Below are 10,142 nucleotides of genomic sequence, written 5' to 3'. Positions count from 1 at the left end.
GCTCACATGGGGCCTGTGACATCACTTCCGGCGCCTGGGCCCGACTGGAAGTCGGCGGGCGGAAGGGAGGGGATCTAGGGGCGGGTCCGCGCGCCCGTAGCGACTTCTCATTGGCTGAAGGCGCCGGGGACTGAGATGAGCCCGCCCCTTGGCCGGGGCTAAGACCGCGCGGCCGGGAGGTCTAGCGTTACTTCCTGTCCGTCACGCCGAGAGCCGGAAGCGGGCGGAAGTGGAGACTCTCGCGAGAATACGCTCAGAGTTCAACTAGGCGCCGGTGGGCTGGGTTTTGTCTTAGCGGCGAGGGGCCTGCCGGACTGGACTCACCGCCAGCTTGTCCTCCTTCTCTTCTTTGGAGACTTTGGAGGGTTTGTGACGCGGAGACGTTCGTTCCGAGCTGGACTCGCGGTGCGAACCCCGTCACCGAAAGAAGCCCGAGTCTGCGAGCCTAAAGCTTCGCTGCTGGCTGCTTAAACGAAACGCTGCGGCCTACGCGCTCTTCGGCCCCTTGTCGGCGTTAGGAAGCAATCCTGGGGTGTCTGGGCGGTCGGGGAGGGAGCTGGGATTTTGTGGGGCTGGGGAAGGGTTAAGGGAGGGGACAGTCTAAGGAAGGGGTGTCAGATCTCAGCAGTTGGGAGTTGATCAGAGGAGAACGCAGATGCTAAACGGGCAGCCCCGATGTGCCCTTTTTTTGGCCTGGGAATGAATTGGAGTTGTTTGATCTCTTCGTTGTGTTCGTTCAAATCTTCGCACCCAAGCTTTGTCTGCTTGCTGGTGGTCATGTTCCCGGGGTATGGGGAAGGGCCCACGTTGATAACCGTGCTAGACTTCGTGGCGCCTTCGGTCTCGTTGATCTTAGAATTCGAACCCTGGTAGGGTCGGAGAGATACCACGGAGGTAAGGCGTTTGCCTTGCATGCAGAAGATCGGTGGTTCGAGTCCCATTTGGCATCCCCCATATGGTCCCTTCTCTAGAGCCTGCCAGGAGCGATTTCTGAATATAGAGCTAGGAGTAACCCCTGAGCGCTGCCGGGTGCGACACCCCCTCCCCAAAATAAAAAGAATTCGAACCCTTGCAATCTCCTGCTTCTTTGGGTAATGAAATAACTGCACAAGGACGTTAATACCAGCGCTTGGCACGAGTGTGGCCTGGAGGGAACCCAGCTCTGGAACGGACCCAGTGGCTGATAGCACCATTTGGGGAAGTGGGTGCTGGCGCAAGAAAAGGGAGAGTGGCTGGAGCAGGCGGACTGGAAAACCAGGTGTAGGTTTAGTACTGTGGCCTCTTGAGAAAGACACAGTTTAAAGGGCTTAGAAGAGGAAAGGAGGTGACGCGAAGAGGTATCCCTGAGTTACTCAGTCTGCTTTGGTGCTGGATAGGACCTGGCTGCTACCAGCGCCACATTCGGGGTCTTAAGGGTTTAAGGGTTTTCGTGCATGCAAGCAAATCTCCGTTCTCCCAGGTAGCACTCATGAAAGGCCATTCCCGTGCGGTGTTGGGAATGGAGCCTGGTTTTCCATCTCAGAACTTTTTCAAGTGCTCAGGATCACTTGCAGGGGTCTTCAAACTTTTTTTTTTTTTTTTGGTTGTTGGGTCACACCCGGCGGTGCTCAGGGGTTACTCCTGGCTGTCTGCTCAGAAATAGCTCCTGGCAGGCACGGGGACCATATGGGACACCGGGATTCGAACCAACCATCTTTGGGCCTGGATGGGCTGCTTGCAAGGCAAATGCCACTGTGCTCTCTCTCCGGGCCCCTCAAACTTTTTAAACAGGGGGACAGTTCACTGTCCCTCAGACCATCGGAGGGTCTGACTATAGTAAAAACAAAACTTATGAACGAATTCTTATGCACACTGCATATATCTTATTTTGCAATGAAGAAACAAAACAGATACAAATACAATATGTGGCCCGCGGGCCATAGTTTGAGGACCACTGATAGACTGTATCTTGGTGGACCATAGAGGGTGTCGGGGATCAAACCCTGGTTGGTCATGTACAAAGCAAACGCCCTACCCATTATACTATCACTCTTGCCCCAGTTTCTCTAAAATTTAAGTTTGGGTTTTCTGGTTTATTTTATTTATTTATTTTTTGTGTTTGTTTTATGAGGCATGCACCCAAAGATGCTTAGGGGATCATAAAAACTGGGCCTCCCAAGTGTAAAACATGCCCTCAGTCCTGTTCCTTGATTCTAACGTTATATTTTAGGGAAAGAGGATTTAGACTACACCATTAGTGCCCAGGAACTATTCCCAGAATAGTGCTCAGGAGACCTTTTCAGTGCTGAGGATTAACCTGGAGTGGTGGCATGTAAGGCAAGTACTTTAAGTTGTATATCTTTCAAGCTCTAAAGGGTTTGTATATTTTGTTTTGTGGTCACACCCAGTAGTGCTTATTCCTGGCTCTGCTCAGGTTTCATTCTTTTGTAGGGGAGGCACAACTGGTGACACTCAGGGGTTACACCTGGCTATGTGCTCAGAAATTACTCCTGGCTTGGGGGACCATATGACCATATGGAATGGGGCCGGGGTGGGGGTGGGGTTTCAAACCGTGGTCAGCCCTAGGTCAGCCGTGTGCAAAGCAAACGCCCTATCATTGCTCCATTGCTCCAGACCCTTCACTCTTGATCTGCTTGGAAGGTATGGTGTGTCAGAATTGAATCTGGGTTGGACACATACAAGGCAAGAGTTTTATCTTCTCTAAAGTTACGTTTTTTTTTTTTTTTTTTTTTTGGCCACAGCCGTTGACCCTAAGGGGTTACTCCTGGCTATGCGCTCTGAAATCGCTTCTGGCTCGGGGTATAGAACCAAGGTCCGTCCTAGATCTTCCCCGTGCAAGGCAAACACCCTACCTCTGTGCTATCATTCTGGCCCCTAAAGTTATGTTTTTGTTATTGTTTTCTCTTGTGTATTTTTTTTTTTTTTTTTTGGTTTTTGGGCCACACCCATTTGACGCTCAGGGGTTACTCCTGGCTATGTGCTCAGAAATCGCCCCTGGCTTGGGGGGACCATATGGGACGCCGGGGGATCGAACCTCGGTCCTTCCGTGGCTAGCGCTTGCAAGGCAGACACCTTACCTCCAGCGCCACCCACCCGGCCCCTTTTCTCTTGTGTTTTTGTTTGTTTGTTTGTTTGTTTGTTTTTGGGTCATGCCCTGGCAGCACTCAGGTTACTAGTGGCTCTACGCTCAGAAATTGCTCCTGGCAGGCTCTGGGGACCATATGGGATGCTGGGATTCAAAACACCGTCCTTCTGCATGCAAGGCAAACGCATCACCTCATGCTATTTCTCCAGCTCCTAGAGTTATGTTTTTAAGGTGACATTTCTTTATTTCTTTTTTTTAATTTTTGGGTCACACCGTGCAGCATTCAGGGGTTTCTCCTGGCTCCATGCTCAGAAATTGCTCCTGGCAGGCACGGGGGCCATATGGGACACCGGGATTCGAACTGATATCCTTCTGCATGAAAGGTAAACGCCTTACCTCCATGCTATCTCTCCGGCCCCTCTTTTTCTTTTTTTTAATTATAAATTTATTATTATAATTTTAATTTTATTTATTTATTTATTGTTTTTTTGGGTCACACCCAGCAGCGCTCAGGGGTTACTCCTGGCTCTATGCTCAGAAATTGCTACTGGCATGCTCCGGGGACCATATGGAATGCTGGGATTCGAACCACTGTCATTCTGCATACAAGGCAAACGCCTTACTTCCATGCTATCTCACCAGCTCCAGAAACGATTTCTGAACACAGCTAGAAGTAAGCCAACGATTTCTGAACATAGCTAGAAGTAAGCCTTGAGCACAGTCAGATGTGGCCCAATCCCCCACTACCGCCCCCCCCCCCCCCCCCAAGTAAAGTGGCAGGTAACCAGAGGTGAAATGTGAATAGTCCTTGCATTGGGAAGAGGGACTACAACTAAGGAATGAGAATGAGAACGAGAACGGTTTACTTTAGGGGTGCTAGAAACAGTGCTCACAAATATTGACTACATGCACTTTTTTAGTTGTGATGCTTGCGAGCACATCTGGCTATGATGCATCTTGAAATACATGTGATTCTTAGGGACCACCAAAAGCATAATAGTTGAACTGCCTACAAAGTGGTCCATGCATGCAATGGCACTACTTACTAAACCTGCAATTTCACGCTTCCAAAGTCTTAGCTATTGAGACATTTTCCAGCTCTTCTATTTGTATTAAAATTGGAAATTGTGACCTGAGAGATAGCAGATAAGGTACTTTGTCTTGCTTGTGACCAACAACTATAACCACTCACAATTTTAATCCCCAGCACCATGGATAGTACTCTGAGCCACACCAGAAGTGATTCCTGAGCAGAGAAGCTGAGCAAAGCACTTCTTGGGTGGCTCCAAACCATTCTTCCAATTTAACAAAATACAAATATTTTTTTTGTTTGTTTTTGGCCAGAAATCACTCCTGGCTTGGGGGGGCCATATGGGAAGCCAGGGGATCGAACCGCGGTCCGTCCTAGGCTAGCGTGGGCAAGGTAGACTCCTTGCCTCTTGAGCCACCATTCTGGCCTATATTTGTGTATTTTGTGTAAAGATGGTGACCTAGAATAAACCCGAGTACAAACAGGTGTGTCCCCCCAAAAAATAAATAAAAAAGAAAACTTGGGGCCGGAGAGTATTACAGTGTGTAAGGCACTTGCCTTGTGTGTGCCCAATCTGACTTTGTGCCTTGGTTCCCCTGAGCACTGGCAGGAATGATTCCTGAATGCAAAGTTAGAAGTAACCCCTGAGTAGTACTACTACCAGATGTGGTTCAAAAACAAAACAAAAAAAGAAAACCCTTGTTTCAATCTAGGATATCTTTTTAGAGTTTCTGTCTTAGGGCAGCACTCATTAGCTGCAGTATGAATAATTGGCATGGAGAGACAGCCATTTACTCTTTGGATCACTTGGGAAGGTAAGTGTTTCATGTACATAGTGGTTACTTGATTTTTTTTTTTTTCACTAATATTTGTTAAATAATTAGACCAAAACTGACTTTTCAGTTCAGTTTTTCAAATACTGTGTACCAGTTTTTCTTGCTCAACAGTGGGAGGATGTGGAAAAATATTAGATGTGATATGTTCTTTAAATATTTAGTTAGGGGCCCGGAGAGATAGCACAGCGGTGTTTGCCTTGCAAGCAGCCAATCCAGGACCGAAGGTGGTTGGTTCGAATCCCGGTGTCCCATATGGTCCCCCGTGCCTGCCAGGAGCTATTTCTGAGCAGACAGCCAGGAGTCACCCGCCAGGTGTGGCCCAAAAACCAAAAAAAAAAAAAAAATTTAGTTAGGATCTGGAGTGATAGTACAGCAGGTAAGCCAGGAGTAAGCCTTGAGTCCTGTGGCCCAAAAACCAAAACTAACAAAATCCACAAATAGATGTTTAGTTATTTTCCAGGGAGGATAAAAATGGAAAACAAATAGGTAACAGAATAAGAAGTAGCTGCTTCTTCCAGGGTTGAGGCATGAGTGAACAAAATGAGCCTGGACTACTTTATTATATCTGAAATTAATAATGCTAAGGTTTCCTCATGAGAATTTTAAGAATCAGTAGACAAAGAACAATTTAGCATCAACAAAACCTGGTACATGTGTTGCCTGTAGAGCACAGGTGGTCTGCATCTGCCTTTTTGAGACTTTGATGCTTTTTTTTTGGTTTTTGGTTTTTGGGTCACACCCATCACTGCTCAGGGGTTACTCCTGGCTTCAGGCTCAGAAATCGCTCCTGGCAGGCTCAGGGGACCATATGGGACGCCAGGATCCGAACCACTGACCTTCTGCATTAGAGGCAAATGCCTTACCTCCATGCTATCTCTCCAGCTCCGATGCTTTCCTATTTAGTTGTATACCTGGTCTCTCTACCTTTGGAGAAGCCTTTGTTCTCCATAGGGCACATCACTCAATATTCTTTTTATTTTATTTACTTATTTTTTTAGATTTTATTTTATTTTTTGTTTTTTGGGTCACACCCGGCAGTGCTCAGGGGATACTTCTGGCTCTATGCTCAGAAATTGCCCCTGGCAGGCTCGGGCGGACCATATGGGATTCCGGGATTTGAACCATGGTCCTTCCCCACGAAAGGCAAACGCATTACTGCTGTGCTATTTCTCTGGCCCTCAATATTCTTTTTTTTTTTTTTTTGGTTTTTGGGCCACACCTGGCGTTGCTCAGGGGTTACTGCTGGCTGTCTGCTCGGAAATAGCTCCTGGCAGGCATGGGGGACCATATGGGACACCGGGATTCGAACCAACCACCTTTGGTCCTGGATCGACTGCTTGCAAGGCAAACACCACTGTGCTATTCTTCCTCAGTACTTCTAAATAGAACCTGTTTTATTTACTGTTATCCTCTTCCTTCTCTCTTCTTCCTCAGTACTTCTAAATAAAACCTGTTTTATTGTTTTTGTTTTTGGGTCACACCTGGCAGTGCTCAGGGGTTACTCCTGGCTCTACGCTCAGAAATTGCTCCTGACAGTCTCGGGGGAACATATGGAATGCCGGGATTCGAACAACTGACCTGCATTCAAGGCAAACGCCTTACCTCCATGCTATCTCTCTGGCACCCCTGTTTTATTTTGGTTTTTGGGTCACAACTAGCAGCCCTTAGGGGTTAACCCTGGCTTCTACGCTCAGAAATCACTCCTGGCAGGCATGGGGGACCATATGGGATGCCAGGATTTGAACCACCGTCCTTCTGCATGCAAGGCAAATGCCCTACCTCTATGCCATCTCTCTGGCCCCTCCCTGTTTTTTTTTTTTTTTTTACTTCAAAAAAGGAAAAAGAAAGAAAACCAAAAACTGAAGAGTGGGAGTTAAAAAAAAAAAAAAAGAAAACCAAAAACTCTGCAACAGGAGCCAGAGCTATATAGTATAGATAGGATGCTTGCCTTGTACCTTGCTGACTCATTAAATCCCCAGCATTTCACATGATCCCTTTTAATGCTAAGAATTAACACCAGGAATAATTCTTTTTTTTTTTTTTTTTTTTTTTTGTGGTTTTTGGGTCACACCCGGCAGTGCTCAGGGGTTATTCCTGGCTCCAGGCTCAGAAATTGCTCCTGGCAGGCACGGGAGGACCATATATGGGACGCCGGGATTCGAACCGATGACCTCCTGCATGAGAGGCAAACGCCTTACCTCCATGCTATCTCTCCGGCCCCAGGAATAATTCTTGAGTGCTGATCCAAGAGTAAGTCTAGAGGGTATGGTAACAAATCAAACCAAAAAAAAAAACAAAAAACACACAAACTACAACAAATTGAAACAATCAGTAAATAAAGAAGCTTTTCTTATATTTTTATTTTTGTTTTCAGCCACACCCAGTGATGCTCAGGGTTTACTCCTCGCTTGGGGGACCATATGGGATGCCAGGGGATTGAACTGTGGTCCGTCCTAGGCTAGTATGGGAAAGGCAGATGCCTTATACCTGGCAGCGCTCAGGGGTTACTCTTGGCTCCGTGCTCAGAAATTGCTACTGGCAGGCTCGGGGAACCATATGGGATGCTGGGATTTGAACCATCCTGCATGCATGGCAAACGCCTTACCTCCATGCTCTCTCTCCGATCCTCAGGGGTTACTACTGGCTCTATGCTCAGAAATCGCTCCTGGCAGGCTCGGGGGACCATATGCTTTGCCGGGTTTCGAACCACCGTCCTTGCACGTCCTTGCACGTCCTTGCACGCAGCCTATACGGGATAGATAGTGGTTTCCGGCATCTCATATGGTCGGTCCCTTGTACCTGCCTGGACCAACTTCTGAGTGCTGTCTGGAGTAGCCCATGAGCACCGCCTGGTATGACCCAAAAACCAATAAAAAAAACAAAAACAATCACTTTTCTAGTCTCATGGAACTTACATTTTTGATAGTTGTCTTAAGTCCATTTTGGCTAGTATAATGGTATAAGACTCTGGCTTAAAAACATTACTTCTTAGGAGCTGGAGCCATAGTGCAGTAGTAGGGCGCTTACCTTTCATGCAATTTATCTAGGGCAGACTTTGGTTCAATCCCCAGCATTCCATATGGTTCCCCAAACCAGGAGTAATCCCTGACCATCACTGGGTGTGGCCTCCAAACAAAACATTTCTCCCTAGAAACTTCTTTTGGTTTTTGGGTCACAGCTGGCAGCACTCAGGGGTTACTCCTGGCTCTACGCTCAGAAATTGCCCTCAGCAGGCTCGGGGGGACCATATAGAATGCAAGGATTTGAACTACTGCCCTTTTGCATGCAGGGCAAATGCCTTGCTTCCATGCTATCTCTCCGGCCCTCTACCTGAAAACTTGATTAGATGTTGTCAGGTGAGCCCTCATATTGCATCCCTTTGTATCCTTACAAGAGGGACACTGGATCTCTGTACTTTCTACTGTGAGGGTACAAATCCCACTCACAAGGGTTGCTGCATGACTTTAATTTTTGTTTGTTTGGGTCATACTCGCAGGCTCGGAGGATCATATGGGATGCCGGGATTTTCTACGTGCAAGGCAAACACCCTACCTCCATACTATCTCTCTGGCCCATGGCTTTAATTCCCTCCCCCAACCCCCGCTAACAGCTAGTTGGTTGTGTTGTGTTTGGGGAATGTGATGGGGTCACTTCTTGTGGTGCTTGAGGGTACAATAAACTGTCTAGGACTGAAAGAATTTCTGCATGTACAGTTCACAAGCCAACTTTTGAGCCATTTTAAAACAGGAGGCCTGTGATATAGAATACTTGTCTTTGGGCCTGGAGAGATAGCACAGCGGTGTTTGCCTTGCAAGCAGCCGATCCAGGACCTAAGGTGGTTGGTTCAAATCCCGGTGTCCCATATGGTCCCCCGTGCCTGCCAGGAGCTATTTCTGAGCAGACAGCCAGGAGTAACTCCTGAGCACTGCCGGGTGTGGCCCAAACAACCAAAAAAAAAAAAAAAAAAAGAATACTTGTCTTTACATAAACTTACTTGGCTCTTTGAGGCCTGGTTTTGATCAGCAGTACTGCAAAAAAGTAAAATATTAAAAAAATGTTGAGAAATGAGCCAGATGGGAATCTTGGGGGTGGGGGATACTTCCAGCAAGAGTAAAAACCACAATAAGACTTGAGAGGGAAGGGAGGATCCAGAAGACTGCTAAAAAAAAACAAAAAACAAACAAAAAAAAACACCACTAGCTGCATTAATTAGGGAGGGGGTTCAGTCATTTGGTTGTGCTTGTTAGGTTGCTGTGGTGCTGACATGTTCATTGGGGGTCATCCCCTGATCAGTGAGTTCGAGCATTTAGGAAGTTCTCAAATAATAGAGGTACTGGTTGAGCTTTATACTAGGAGCACAAAGGATTTAACTCATGGCCTTAGGATTGCAAGAAAGCTTCCAAGGGTGATTTTCAAGTGCGGAAGTTCAGCTGACATCCTTTTGTTAGTTATCAGGAGCTAGGTAAGTAACTCAGTATATTCAATCTCCAGCATCTCATGATTCTGGGGACCACTAGGAATGGCCTAAAGCAGGGGTCTTCAAACTTTATTTAAAGTGGGGGCCGGATTATGGTCCCTTAGAGAGCTGGAGGGCTGGACTATATGAGCTAGTAATTCCTACTCACACTGCACATATCTTATATAAATAAAATGAAAACCACTTATAAATAAAAAGATCACGCACCAGTATTTCTTTTTTTTTTTTTTGGTTTTTGGGCCACACCCGGCGGTGCTCAGGGATTACTCCTGGCTGTCTGCTCAGAAATAGCTCCTGGCAGGCACGGGGGACCATATGGGACACCGGGATTCGAACCAAGCACCTTTGGTCCTGGATCGGCTGCTAGCAAGGCAAACGCCGCTGTGCTATCTCTCCGGGCCTGCACCAGTATTTCAATGGGAACTGTGGGCCTGCTTTTGGCTAAAGAGATGGTCAATGTCCGGTTCCATATTTGTCACTGCCAGCCGTAACAAGTGATGCAAATAGGCATCAGTTAATCTTGATCTGGTTGGAGATTTCAGATGTTTCATTCTTGAAAAAGTCTGTTCACAGGCATAAGTGCTACCACAGATGGTTACCATTTTGAGTGCATGGTTTCTGATATTTGGATATACACTGAGTGTATATGCTGGCAGGTATCTTGGCAACCAAACAGCGCTCGCTGCTGTCGGGCCGGATCAGCGGGCCGAAGTT

Source organism: Suncus etruscus, chromosome 14, assembly GCF_024139225.1.
Source record: "Suncus etruscus isolate mSunEtr1 chromosome 14, mSunEtr1.pri.cur, whole genome shotgun sequence".
NCBI lineage: Eukaryota > Metazoa > Chordata > Mammalia > Eulipotyphla > Soricidae > Suncus > Suncus etruscus.
The sequence above is the reverse complement of the archived record's forward strand: the minus strand, read 5'-3'. Positions refer to the sequence as shown.